Source organism: Panthera uncia (assembly GCF_023721935.1).
Source record: "Panthera uncia isolate 11264 chromosome A1 unlocalized genomic scaffold, Puncia_PCG_1.0 HiC_scaffold_17, whole genome shotgun sequence".
NCBI lineage: Eukaryota > Metazoa > Chordata > Mammalia > Carnivora > Felidae > Panthera > Panthera uncia.
Genome location: NW_026057577.1, coordinates 93,467,153 through 93,480,699, shown reverse-complemented (window position 1 = coordinate 93,480,699; position 13,547 = coordinate 93,467,153). Strand labels below are relative to the sequence as shown.

The 13,547-nt window shown below is 46.4% G+C and overlaps 1 long non-coding RNA gene across 1 annotated transcript; it reads right to left on the bottom strand.

Moving 5' to 3' along the window:
- Positions 1–5,741: 5,741 nt before the first annotated feature.
- LOC125935154 (uncharacterized) lies at positions 5,742–10,341 on the bottom strand. The gene is made up of 3 exons (XR_007461610.1): positions 10,251–10,341; positions 6,384–6,430; positions 5,742–5,829 (listed from the first exon to the last, which is right to left on the bottom strand). It is a non-coding gene; the product is annotated as an uncharacterized LOC125935154 (long non-coding RNA).
- Between the last annotated feature and the right edge of the window lie 3,206 nt (positions 10,342–13,547).

The window sequence follows — 13,547 nt, the reverse complement described above, 5'->3', positions numbered from 1 at the left end:
CTCCCCCGATTGGCAATGGGCGTCAGTGGCTCACAGAGGGCTGCTCTGGAGGCCGGTGCAGATGACCTGGGCCACAGCCGCCAACAGTCTTACTGTGCTGCAGACTCTGGGTGAAGCAGAAATCGAATATTCCAAGTTTGTGGCCAAGGGGGACTCAGAGGAACACCTGCCCTGCATCAAAAAGGGCAGCTCTCAATTATTAAGCCCTAACTATCTTCCAGGCATCAGGCAACACCTCTCTCACCAGATCATCTGAAGTAACACTGAGGTAGCTTGTATTGGCCCCATTTTACAGGTGAGAAAAGCAAGGCTCGAGTTCACACAGCTATGAGATGGGCCAGTCTGGGTCTGACTTGCAAACCCCATCCTATTGTCTTGCCTCCTGGGTCATCTGTGGGAATGTGCCTGCTTGTGCAAAGCCTGTGTCCTGTTGGCTGAGCAGTCACCATGCCCACTGCTGAGGAGCCCTGTGTGGCCCTGTCCAGTGTTCCCGGGATGGCTGGGGGTCCTCCTGGATCTTACCTTGGCCCTCCACAGCTCCTCAGACACCTCAGACTCTAGAAGGGCTTCCCCTAGAGGCAGTCAGGGGCTCTAGGCTCAGAGTGCCTGCATGCTCTTTCTGATGGCGGTAAGATGCCCAGGCTAATGGGGGAGGCTTCCCAGCACAGCTCAGGGCTCAGATTTCCTGGCTCTGCCATGTCCTGGCACGATGGCCTTCCTGAACACTGCTCACTGCACTTGAGGTGGGGAAAATGGGTACCGACCTCCCAGGGTTTGTGGGAAGATCCAAGGAGCCAAGATGGCTGCATGCTTACCCGGCATGAGCCCTGACGGGTGGTGGGCACTCAGGGCACTTGCCAGTGTCCACCGATTCACTGATCACCTCACACTGATCTGGAGGTTCTGTCTTTGAGAATGATAGAATGGGGGGAATAACTGGGGACTGATTAATAAACACAACCTAATAGTTAGCCAAGATTTTTCAAAACAGAGGGGGTTTGGGACCAAATAGCAAACGGAGTTGGTACCGATTGCAAAATGGGAATTGCTACTCCGAGGTCCTTGGGTCTTTACATTGACGAGAGGGTCTCGGGGGCGGGGGGGGGGGGGGGGGGGGGGGGGGAGCAAGGAAATGCAGTCTCACAAAATGGTTGTTCTGAGATTTGTCCTGCAGTCTGCCAGAGGTCACAGGAAAAGGACACAGCATTGTACTATTTTACGGGCAGTTACGAAATGGTCTCTGCTGACTGGTTCCCAGAACGCCATTCTTCTTCTTCGCTCCCAGCCGGCATGCTGGAGACAGTGATTTGGAAATATAGCCTTGTTCCTAATTCCACACTTCCTTGTTTCTGGCCACAGTCCCCGTTCTGCCCCAGGGCATGCTCTGGCCTTGAAAGCCCCAATCTGGGAGTCAGGAGGCCTGGGTAACAGCTCCTGCTGGCAGCCAGCTGGCTGTGTCACTCCAGGCAAGTCAGACCACTTCTCTGGACCCCTGTTGGCTCATCAGTAAAATGAGGGAGTTGAACAAGATGGTGAGTTAGTGACAACCTTGACAGCCTTGGGTTTCTCTTCAATAAATATTAAACTATTGCTTTCGCTTCCTGGCCTCCAAGAATTCAAGTGTGACTGAACTATTTTGGAATCCCCTGGGCCTAGTGCAGGGCCTATTAGAGCGGAAAGGAGGACCTGGTGATTTAGCTCCAATGTGATCAGTTACACACCTCACTGAGCCATTTCTCCATCTTAAATTGTGGTCTAAGACTTCCAGCACAGGCAGAGAGAGACAACACTTATAAAGCCCCTAACACACGTGGGCCCTCAGGAATCCTTTGTTGAGTGACAGGGCCCACAAAGAGTCATTTGAACTGAACTATTGGCTTTTGCAAAAGGGGAGGCTGTTCCTGCTCTTCCAGTAATGGGGACCCATCAAAGATCTAGTCCAGCAAAAGACGTGCCACATAGCAACAGCCAGCACATGGGAAGAAAGGAGCTCTAGTACTTTCCATGACAGGCTTGGAAAGAGTGGCAGATTTAAGGCTATTAATGCAAAAACATTGGTTTGTTCTCACAACTAGAGCTGAATCCTTTACTCAGGGAGAGAACTTTCAGAGAAGTCAGTTGTTCTCTAAAAACCACACAAATTTTTTTCTAATTCTGGATCATCAGGCCCTTTCTCTCATATTCCAGCACCTTAGAATCCAAGAAGGTTCAAGACAGAAGGCATCTTAGGGAACTCTAGCTCAACTTTTCATCTGATGGGTAAAGAAATTGAAGGTCCTGAGAGGGAAAAGGGGTCCCAGGTAACACAGGCCATTGTTAATTCCATTAAATGATTAAATTCACTCTTACTGTGTAGTATTGTGTTTTCTACTTCAAGTGGCACTTTCACACACATGTGCCCACTTGGTGGCCCTGTGAGGTAGACAGCAGTGTCTCTGTTTGGCAGTTAAGGAAATCAACGTGCCCAGTGTCAGAGGGATCTGATCTGCCTGTGATCTCCCAGCTTTGCCCCCTAACTGCTGTGGCTGGCCCAGGACTTCTCTGCATTGCTGTGAGAGGCATCAGACTGATTCTGAAGGAGGTAAATGTGCTTGGGAGCCCTGGGCCAAGAAGGTCAGCCTGTGGGCATGGAGGGGAAGACTGTGAGTATCAGGGTGACTGTTGAATGTGGGTACAGAGTGGCCACTCCCATGCCCTGGGTCAGGGAAGATGGACTCTGCTACTCCCACAGGTCTCCTATGTGCCTAGGCTCACACCAAGTATCAGAGGTGTCAAAGAATGTGGCCTCTGTCCTTAAGGAGCTAAAGGCTTACCTGAAGAGACACAGGTAGTTTCCATGAACCAACTGGAGAAGAGTATTCAGCAACAAAAAGCAACAAACCACTGATACAACAACAAGGATGACTCTCAAAAACATTATGTTGAATGGAAGAAGCCAGGCACAACAATGCTTATTGCATGGTTCCATTTATATGAAACTCTAGAAAAAGCTAATCTATAGAGACAGGAAGCAAAGCAGAGAGTTGACTGGGATGCGGCACCGAGGAGCTTTTTGAGGCGATGGAAATGTTCCACATCTTGACCGTGTTGGTGGTTACACAGTGAATCCATTTTTGTGTAAATTTGTCAACACTCATTGAAATGTGCGTGTGAAGTGGGTGTGTTTGTTGTACAAAAATTATGCCTCAGTAAAGTTGATTTTTTGGAAAGACACAGCCCTTGTTCTCATGGAGCTTACAGTCTGGTGAATACAGATATTAATAAAGTTATCATGTACATAAATGAAAAATTCTTGTGACTGGGATAAGACTTATGAAGGATGTTATATGGAGTATGAGTTGTGTACTAAGGACGGAGTCAATTTAAATAGACCAGGAAAGCCTACCCCGAGGAAGCAGCATTGATGTGCACTTAGAAGGATGAGTGCACACGAACCCAGGGAGATGACAGTGGTAGAGGGCACAACATGTGTCAAGGGCCTGTGGTTGAAGACAGTCTGGTAAGGACCACATAAAGAAGGACAATGAGGCTGGCGTGGACGGAAAAGAAGGAAGGTGCTAGGAGATGGGTCTCAGGAGGTGAGGACATAGAGGGATGTTTTGGCCTGGATAAAAGTTTGTACTTTTCCTGAGAGAAATAGAAACCCACTGGGACATTTTAAGTAGTGGTGAGGTGGTGATGTGACCAGCTCAGTTTATGGGTTAACACCATGGGGTTAGTCCTCACCTTCCCCTCCTTCTGTTTTTAAGCTTCTTGAGATTAGAACAATGCCTTAACAATCTGTGTAGACACCACAGAAATTTAAGCAGTAGGAAATATAAACTGAGGTACAAGAATTGTTTTGAATGAATAAATGAAGTATGAATGAATGAACCAATTTTCTCAGCACCTAGATAGCTACTTTTCTAAAGTCATCTGATTAAATGATAAATTTAGAATTTCTTCTCCCCCAAATGAAGACACGATACCGAGGATAACAGAGGTACCTCTCCATATTGTCTCACATGGACACCCACTGCCAGGTTCAAATCAGACCTGTCTCTTCCCCTCATTACAGATCCCTCAGCAGGTCAGTCAATGCCCTTTGGAGGCCACTCCACCTGTGTGGTAGCCTCATGGCCCCAGATCTCCTCTGAACACACCTGCAATTCAGAAGCTGACATCCACCAGGCACATGGCAGGGGCATCTGTCACTCTTACGTATTTTCCAGAAATCGCCCTCCTCTCTCAGATGTGCTGGGAGGCTGCTCACAGTGTCCTTGAGGACCCAGCTCAGTACCTGCTCCTCTGGAAGCCTTTCCTGCCCGCCTCAGCCCATCAGCTACCATGTTGCCCCTGCCCGAAGGACAGCCCTAGTCATGTAATACGTTTACCTTGTTTCCTCCTTATCCCAACACACGGTCCTCTGGTGTCGCCAAGCAGCGCTTGGCACAGAGTGGGGTGAACAGAATGGAAAGGAATGAGGTGGGTTGAGCTATAATGGGGCTAACGGGGACCCCTAAAAAAGACAGTTGGCCAGAGGGACAGGGAGAAAAACTATCAATATTTAGCCTCTTCCAGGGGTTAACTAATTTTGGAATACCATGAAGGTCCATAAGTAGAATTTCCCCTCTGCTTTGAGTATCCGTGTGCCCCTTGCTGAACCCCCGTTTTTTTTTTTGTCTCAGCTTCCCCAGACTTCCGACCTTAGCCCATGGGCAGTTGGTGTGCTCCTCTTGGCTTTGGTTACCCAGATCCTTGGGGCTCTCCCGGATCCCACTGGCCCACCCTTCTGCCTCCCCTTGCTCTCCATTCATGACCCTCTTCCCTTCACCCAGAGCGGACCAACACCCTGTGTCACACTCACAGCAAGGGAACCAGGAATGGCCCAGCAGTGTGGGGTCACCACCACTGGCTGTGGATGGAATCTCCTCCACCAAGAGACACAAACTACAAAATGACAAAGTTGCAAGATCTTACTCCAAGACATGAGTCTGTCTTCCCCTGATGTTCTTTCACATTTATTTCACATGTAGATCTTCTTCCTGGCCAGACTGAAGGGTGAAGAAATTTAGGTCAAACTTAGAGGGGAAATACAGTGGCTGGTTGGGGCAAGAGCGTTAACTTTGAGATCAGATAAAGGTGGGTTCAGACCCCAGGTATGTCACATCTCTGTAAACCTGACTTCTAAATAGCAGGTGTGGTGCCCAGAGCCATGGTGACAATGGTGATTCGTGCTGAGGATGAACTGTTTGCAAAGCACCTTGCTGAGCCCTGGACGTGCAACTCCATGTGACCTCCACAGTCATCCTGTGGGGTAGGCTACATTCACAGGAGAGGACACTGAGGCTCCAAACTGACACGGTTAAGACACACAGAGAAGTTTCTCCCTAGCATTATGATAATTACTCTGATAGCCTATGCTCTGGGATGAGACCCTGCATCTTGTATCAGAAAGGGTTTATCTCCTCAAATGAACTGTGACTTTCTTGATTAACTGATTCACATCTCCTTCACCTCTGTATCCCCCAGCCCAGTGACTTGTACATTTTAGGGGCCCATGAAATAGCAACCAGTTAACATGAACAGGCGTTGGAGAGTCTGGAGCTCTGGCTTTTCAATAGCATCATCTATCTTCCCCTCTCCACCCATTTAAAAAAAAAAAGCCATCTTAAATATGAATGCCCAGTTATGCAAGTAAACATATCAAATGCGGAAGATTCAAAAAAATATAAAGATAAGGAGAAAAAAATCATCTATGATCTTACCATCTAAAGGCAGCATTTTGTCTTATTTCCTTCCAGTCCTCCTGTGCAGTGATTTCTGTTATTGTTCTTTATCTACAAGATTCTTTATAAATGTTTATTTTTTTTAATTAGGAAGTATATTTGCATATTGGAAATAGAAGGAAAAACTGAAAAATAATATAAGTTACTCAAAGTATCACAACCAAGACATGATTGTTGGTAACATCTTTGGCACATTTTGACTTGACTTCTCTGCATTCCCTTTCAGAGGAACCCTAAACGCTGAACAGCAGCCCCCAGGCCAGGTTGACATCCAGATCAACCAAGGAGCCTGTGCAATCCATGAAACCAGACTGCATAAGGCAAGAGGTGTTTGTTCCGCTGTGGAATCTAACACCGAGTGCAGAAAGTATAGGATTTCTGATTTATTCTTAGCGACTGCATGGTATTCCATTATGCAGCTGAACTGAAGATCATTAACGAGTTCTAAGTTGTGGGGATATAGGTGGCTTCCAATCAGTCCTATTTGCAAGCACCAGTGAAATAAACATCTCTGCTGTTGCTCTGCAAACAGGCCCTCCAGGAACGGAGGCAGGGATAGAGGTAACCTGGGCAGCCACATGGGTTCTCAGATGCCAAAGACTGAATGTCACCCACCTTCCACCGCTGTGTGACTTTCCTAGAGTGTGGGCTTCCAATCTCTCCTGTGGACAAACACATGAAAATCATACCACAAATAAAAGTAGAAAAGGGAATTTTTTAAAACTAGTATGTGTACAAGAGTGCCTGGGTGGCTCAGTCAGCTAAGCATCTGACTCTTGGTTTTGGCTCAGGTAATGATCTCACGGTTCATGAGATTGAGCCCTGCCTCAGGCTCTGCGCTGACAGTGTGGAGCCTGCTTGGGATTCTCTGTCTCCCTCTCTCTCTGCCCCTCCCCTGCTGTCTCTCTCTCTCTCTCTCTCCTTCCCTCTCTTTCAAAAATAAATAAACAAACATTTAAAAAAACTAATATGTGTGCAAGAAAAATACTTCAACAGTTCAGAGGAAGCAAAGGTAAAGAAGAATAAAAAGCAGTCTCTCTCACCCAGATTCCCCATTGCCTTCCCAGGAGCAACTATTGTCCACGGTGTTTTTATGTATCCTTCAGGAACCATCTACACTTACACAAGCATCTCTATCTTTCCACCTGTTACTTGCTTGTGAGCTATCTTTCTTTGATCTGTATCTATGGCTAGCTCCCACCCATCCAGCCAGCCAGCCATCTCAAAAATAAGGAATCTTTAAATGAATGGTGATCACAAATAAAGCAGTTCAGAAGTAGGACCCTGGGTCCCCAGTCCAGCCACCACCCTGCCTGTAACTTTGGCCAAGACGCTTTACTTCTCTCTGCCTCAGTTTCCTCAAATAAGGGAGCTGTGAATGTGCCTTGAAAAGTGGAGACACAAAGGCCAAGGTGAGTCCTGAATGGACTGTCCAGAATGGAGAGTCCTGTTCTCCCACCATCTGCGGTAAGAAAGGACATCGGTGAGGTTTCCTACCCAAATGAGGGAGCAGGAGAGGAGAATGGGGGAGCAAGGTGGCTGAGGAGAGTCCACCTTCTGGCACAAGTTGGTCACACTGGCACCCCTCAGCCCAGTGGAAAGGGACAGAGTGATCTTTCATAAACATTACCTCATCTGTTTTCTGGGAGATAAGGTGTTTGCTAAACTTTGTTGGAAGAGCAGGACCTTCCGCGTGACCATCACCAGCACAGCTACCTGCTCAGACCGGCTGCAGGGGCCTCCAGCTCAGCTTGCCCAAAATACAGGAACCAGCAAACGGCATTGGAGCTATTTAGTGTAAATAGAGGCAGATGCTCTCAGGATAAAGGACAAAGAGGTCATGGGTGGGAGAGGGACGGTGGCCTCCTCATGAGCCAGTGTCTGTGAATACCTTGCAATCTGGGGTTCAGCCCCCTCATGTAGCACCAGCTTACTCTGGGAGTGCCCTTTGGGATTGGGGTTTGCATCAGGGCCTCCATGTGGCACAACCCCATTGGGAGACATTTGCATAGAACACCACGCGTAGGGTGCCCCTGGAACTGTGTGGTTCAGCGGCCTGGCATGTGCACAAGGAATTTGCTCCATTCCTTACCAAGCAGGGTCTCTAGGATCCTGAGAAACCTGACTTGGCCACTGCCTCTCTTCCCCCCACCGTTTGCCCTCCTCCTCAAAACAGCAGTGCTCTTGGCTATGTAATGTTGGTCCTGGGCAGCAAACTTAAACCCCTTTTAATTAGAGCAAGACCTCCCTCTAGTTCCCATGCTTCCATGCTAAGGACACCCAGGGCATAAGCAAGAGGCACTCACCAAGGCAATGTTCCCTAACCCTCCACACAGAGTGGAAACACTGCAATGGAAAGGTCTTTGATAATTCCTGGGGCCTCCTAGATGTAGATAGTGGACCAGGCCATGATGTGTCTTCTTTTACAATTCAGGTTCCTGGTATATAAAAAATGGGGAAGGCTAACACATCCTTGCAAAAAATAAAAAATAAAATGTGATATGACTGAAACATTTGCATTTAACAAACGAATATTTCCACATACGGATTGTGTGTATCACTCATTTAGAGATGATATCAAAAGTCTGGAATTGGAAGGCCTTCATGATCATTAGGCCTAGGCCTAAGCCAAACGTCCCTTCTACACTATCTTCCAAAACTGAAGGATTTAACTCAGTAAGTAGTGATGTCCCCATCACTGGAGGTGAGCACTGTGGAGTGAGTGACACTGAGAGGAATCTCTGGGTGGGCCTGAGGCTGTTTGGGAAACATGAATCACAGGACATTTCCAGCACCAATGGCATATCTGGCTCTAAATCTGGGCATGGAGAAGTCCTTCCTGCTGGTTTGACTTGATTGAGAGCAAAAACAAGAGTCTGAGAGGGCACCCTAGACTGGACAGTATTTCTGGGACAGCATGGTATTTGTGTGCATACACACACACACACACATGGTGTAAGAGTTGGTAGATAGATAGATAGACAGATAGATGATGGCATAAGAGGTATGAGACATGAGCCATGCTCTGAACAATAGGGAGCTCAGGGAGGGGGGGGGGAAGCTACCGGTGCTCAAATATCCCCTTTCCACTCCTGAGTATAATTCCCAGGGTCTCCTGAGCAAGGAAAACTAAAATGCTAAGCCAAAAAAACAAGTATCAGATGGAACTCTCTCTTCCTTTCTCTTCCCCCTCCAGCTCTGCAGTTCTGGAATTAGTACCTGATATTACCTTCCTCTCTGAACCTAAATGCCTGACCTATCCTGACGGTGTTAGAAGCATAGGCTTGGGGCACATGGGTGGCTCGGTCAGTTAAGCATCCAACTCTTGATTTCGTCTCAGGCCATGATCTCACAATTCATGGGATCAAGCCCTGCATTGGACTCTGTACTATCAGCGTGGACATTGGAATTCTCTCTCTCCCTCTCTCTGGCTCTCTCTCTCTCTCTCTCAAATAAATAAACTTAAAAAATAATGAATAAACTTAAAAAAAAATAAAATAGAGGCATAGGCTTTGGATCTGGGGACAATCATGGGTAAGTGACCTCACTTGGGACTTAGGTATAGCTTCTGCACATGTGTTGTTTGTAGGTTTTACTAACTCTGACCAACAGAGTTAAACAGACAGATAGTACCTTTATAATAAGTACCATTTGTGCAGCCTTTAGTATTTGCCACTTACTTGTGGCGTGACCTTGGCAAGTTACTTAACCTCTCTGAGCCTCAGACTCCTTATCTGTAAGTTGGAGGAAATAGTAATACCCATTCACAGAGTGATCGTGAAAATAAAATTTGCTCATACATTTAAAAACACACACACACAACAGAACAGTGCTGGATACAGAGGAAGTTGTCAATGTAAAATGTTGCTAAGTGCCCCTGTTTCTCCTCAGCATACATTGGTCCCCTCTGCCTGATGCTGCCCCATCCTCTTGCCTGTAATGTCACACAAGCTTTGCATCTTGGGGTCCCATGTATCCCGAATCCTCTTTCTGATTAGTTCATTGTCCTGACGGCCATCAAGGTTCACATCAATGCAATCATTGGTCCTTAGCTATTTGAAATTCTGTTGAATCCAGAAGTCCTGTCTCTGTCCTCATAGGCCCCGGGCCCATCTGTGTTTGGCTTTAACATTCTGTGCTTCCTAATTCCATTTCTGGGCTTAATTATGATTACACAGCTTCATTACATAGAGTTGATTTTAAGTAATGGCCCTAATTAAGACTGAATTTTAATTAAGCTTAATCCAGAGCCTGCCTCCGATTGCCAAAGATTTGTTGCCTGAGAAGGGAAAGCCTGCCTGTGCACAAAACTTCGGCCTTCATGCTGCTGAGCCATCTTGGCCAGATGGGTTTGCTTGATTCTCTGGCCTCAGGAGCACACTTCTCCTCCAGGCTGCAGGGGTGATGAACTGCGACTCACTTTTTCTCCCACCCAGCGGCAAACTCAGAGCCTCTGCATGAAGGAAGCAGGATGCAACTAACCTTGAAGGAAGAGAACCTGACTTCCTGAGGCTCCACCAAGAGGTCAGCGTCTGGGTCTTAGGAAACAGAAGAAGCCCGCTTTCCTACAGCTGCTCGTAACACCCACTTTACAGATGAGAAAACTGAAGCTCAAGCGAGCTAAGCACCCAGTTGGTGAGGGCAGAGGGATGACTGGAAATCACATCTGTGAGTTTGGGAGAAACCAATCTTCCTCCAGTTTCCTGCTGGTCCACTGAAACCAGTGCATCCCAGGCTGTAGCGCTCAGATGCCATGCAGGTGAGTTTTGCCACAACCACAAACATCATTTACTAATAGTAAAAAAAAAAATCTTGGGGCGCCTCAGTGGCTCAGTCAGTTAAGCATCTGATTCTTGGTTTAGGCTCAGGTCATGGTCTCACGGTTCATGAGTGAGAGTCCTGCATCAGGATCTATGCTGCCAGTGAGGAACTTGCCTGGGATTCTCTCTCTTCCTCTCTCTGCTCTCCCCTGCTAGTTCTCACTCTCTCTCTCTCTCTCTCTCTCTTTCAAAATCAATAAACTTTAACAAAAAGTAAAAAAAAAATCTTAACCCATTTGTCTTAAAATAAAACTTTATATCCGACCTTTAAAATGCCATCAATCAAAAGTTATCATAAGAACAAAACAATAAAAAATGAAACAACGTTATTAAATGGAAACTGTAAACTGTTACCTTCTAAAGGCCCAAGACTCAGGCCTGGTCTTTTTTTTATTTAAAAAACAAGATGAGAAAAATGTTAAAGACAGAGCATCAAATGGAGACTTTGCCCTTTATGTAATCAGAAGAATTGAAAGACAGTTGGAAACATAATCTTATGTTACTATGGGATTCAAGATCATTTAAAGTCCCATCCACTTGCCACCTAAAATCAGCTCTCATTTGTCCAGCACTTTCGGAGACACCAATCTAAGCCAATTTAGCTCACGGTTCCAGGCTTTGCCTCTGAGTGATAGTGCCCCTCAGCTTCTTCAAGGGTGACAAAGGTCTACCTCTCCTATCCCTCAGCCCTGGCCCAAGGACAAGGTGTGGACATTCCTTTGGTGTTTCAAGTGCAAACACAGTGAAATCAATATGCTCTCGGGGGTTGGTGGGTTTGGTTCAGCTGCAGAGAACAGGCCTGACTGCCCTTGTCTTGAATTGTCCTGAATGCCATCAGCACACCAGTCTCTGGTATGATGCTGAAGTTCCCACCTTATAAAATCGCCCACGGAGAAGCCAAGTTCTAAAAACATTTTGATTCTTCTAGAAGGAAATGGAAAGTGAAAAATGAGATTCAATTACCTTGCAAATAAAAGGGGGCAATTTCACTCACAAATGCCATACTTAAAGGTTCAATTTGGAAGCAGCTGTTCAAATGAGTCAGGGGAAAAAAGAGAAAAATCATTTACTCATCCCTTGTATCTACCCTTTCTGATGGAATACATCTTCCTTAGACTCAAAAACAGATAAATGGGCTTGAAACATAATTAAATGAACACTTTATGACTTTACTGATCCAAGCCACAGAATTTTCCCATTAAAGGTTGAATGTCTGGAAACCCATTTGCTTAACCTAACCAGTGGCCCAGAAACCACCACATTTGCGATGTCCTTCCAAGTGGAGCTGGAGCAGGGACTGTCTGGTCTTTTCCAAGGGATTTGGGGTAAAGTTACAATCAAACTCTTTAATAGAGACAAAGACTCTCAAATGTAGCTGCCTGACATATTCCCACTTCTTACACCTGGGAAACGTCACTAGAAGAGAAAAAAAAAAGAAGACCACTTTGACTGAAATAGAAAAACATTATGGAAATTAACTTACGCCAGACAACAAGACAACACAATCCCACAATATAATGGGATAATATTATTATCCCATTACCACTGCTGTTTCATTTTTTTCTTCATATTTGGAGTGGTTGTGTGACCACCACTGATGGTTTCTTAAGACACACTTAGCGTATTTTTCTCCTGCCATGAATAGCTACAGCTGGAGCCAGACGGCCCAGGGGAGGAATTTCTATTCTGCAAGTTACCAGCTGTGGAACTTTAGGCCTCAGTGTCCCCATCTGTACAATGGGGTAGTAGTAGCACCTACCTCACAGGGATTGTTGTAAGGATTAAATGAGAGTGCTTAGCACAATACATGGCCCACAGTCAGTGCTCTGTGGACAGCGGATGGTTGATATTAACCCTGGCTCGAGCCTGGGTTGTGGTTTTATCTCAATAACTACTGACTTGCCTGTTGAGAGAAGAGGTTCCTGTGCTCAGAAGTATTCAGAAGACCTGCAGGAAGGTGGTGAGAGACTCAACTCCTCCTCGAGTCTCTAAGATGCTTCTCTGTCCTCCTTTCAGTTTTCCGCCCACCACGTGGGCCAACGAGCTCTGGCCAGAGCTGAAGCAGGTGCCGATCGCTTTCTTGAGGACCTGCCTGGAGGGATGGGGCTATATGCAGCACATGAAAGAGGCATGTGCTCAGACAAGGTCCCTCCTGGAAATCCATTTTGATTGTGGATCCAAAGAAAATCCTTCCAGGCTTCATGCGCACCTGCCAAAACCTGCACACGCACGGACATTTCTTTCCCCCATACATATTCCCTGCACATCTGGGCAAAAACCAATCCCTGCAGGTGACATCTTGTGCGCGTAGCTGTCCAGCCCTTTGATAAAATGCACTGTTTCTCCCTCAGTGAAGCTTAATGTGCCTCAGCCTGGGGATTTATACCAAGCAATAAAATCCACAGAATAGAGAAATGCAAATAGATTGTAGAATATAATATTATCATTGTCAACATAAAAGACTTTTATTTACTGCCCCCCAAAAGAAAATACACTATAGTGTCATTTGTTTCAGGGAATGCAAAAAAGGTTTCAACAACTAACAGGGCATGTTTCTGAGCAAAATATGCCCCGTATATGATGTCGGAACACATATTGTCAGCGGCCACTTGCGTGTCTGTGTTCTTGCAAACAAACCTGTAGAGTCAAGTTAGAGAAGGTCACTTGCAGCCTGCCTCTCTGAGCTAGAGGCCACCTACCTCTGTCCACAAACAAGCCAGATTACACAGATTCACCCAGAGGAAGGCCCCCTGGGGCAGGCCATACACAAGCCACATCTCAGGACGAGATGTTGCTGACTTGGCTTCCTGAGAAGCTAAACACAGATGTGTGAGATGTTGAACGAATGGGGGATGTGTGTTGCTTTGGGCAAGGGGAGTTTGCAGCAGAGGGAAGACAGGAGCAGTGACTCTCCCTCCTCTTTTCTCTAGGATGTATCCCCCATACTCACTGCTAAAGG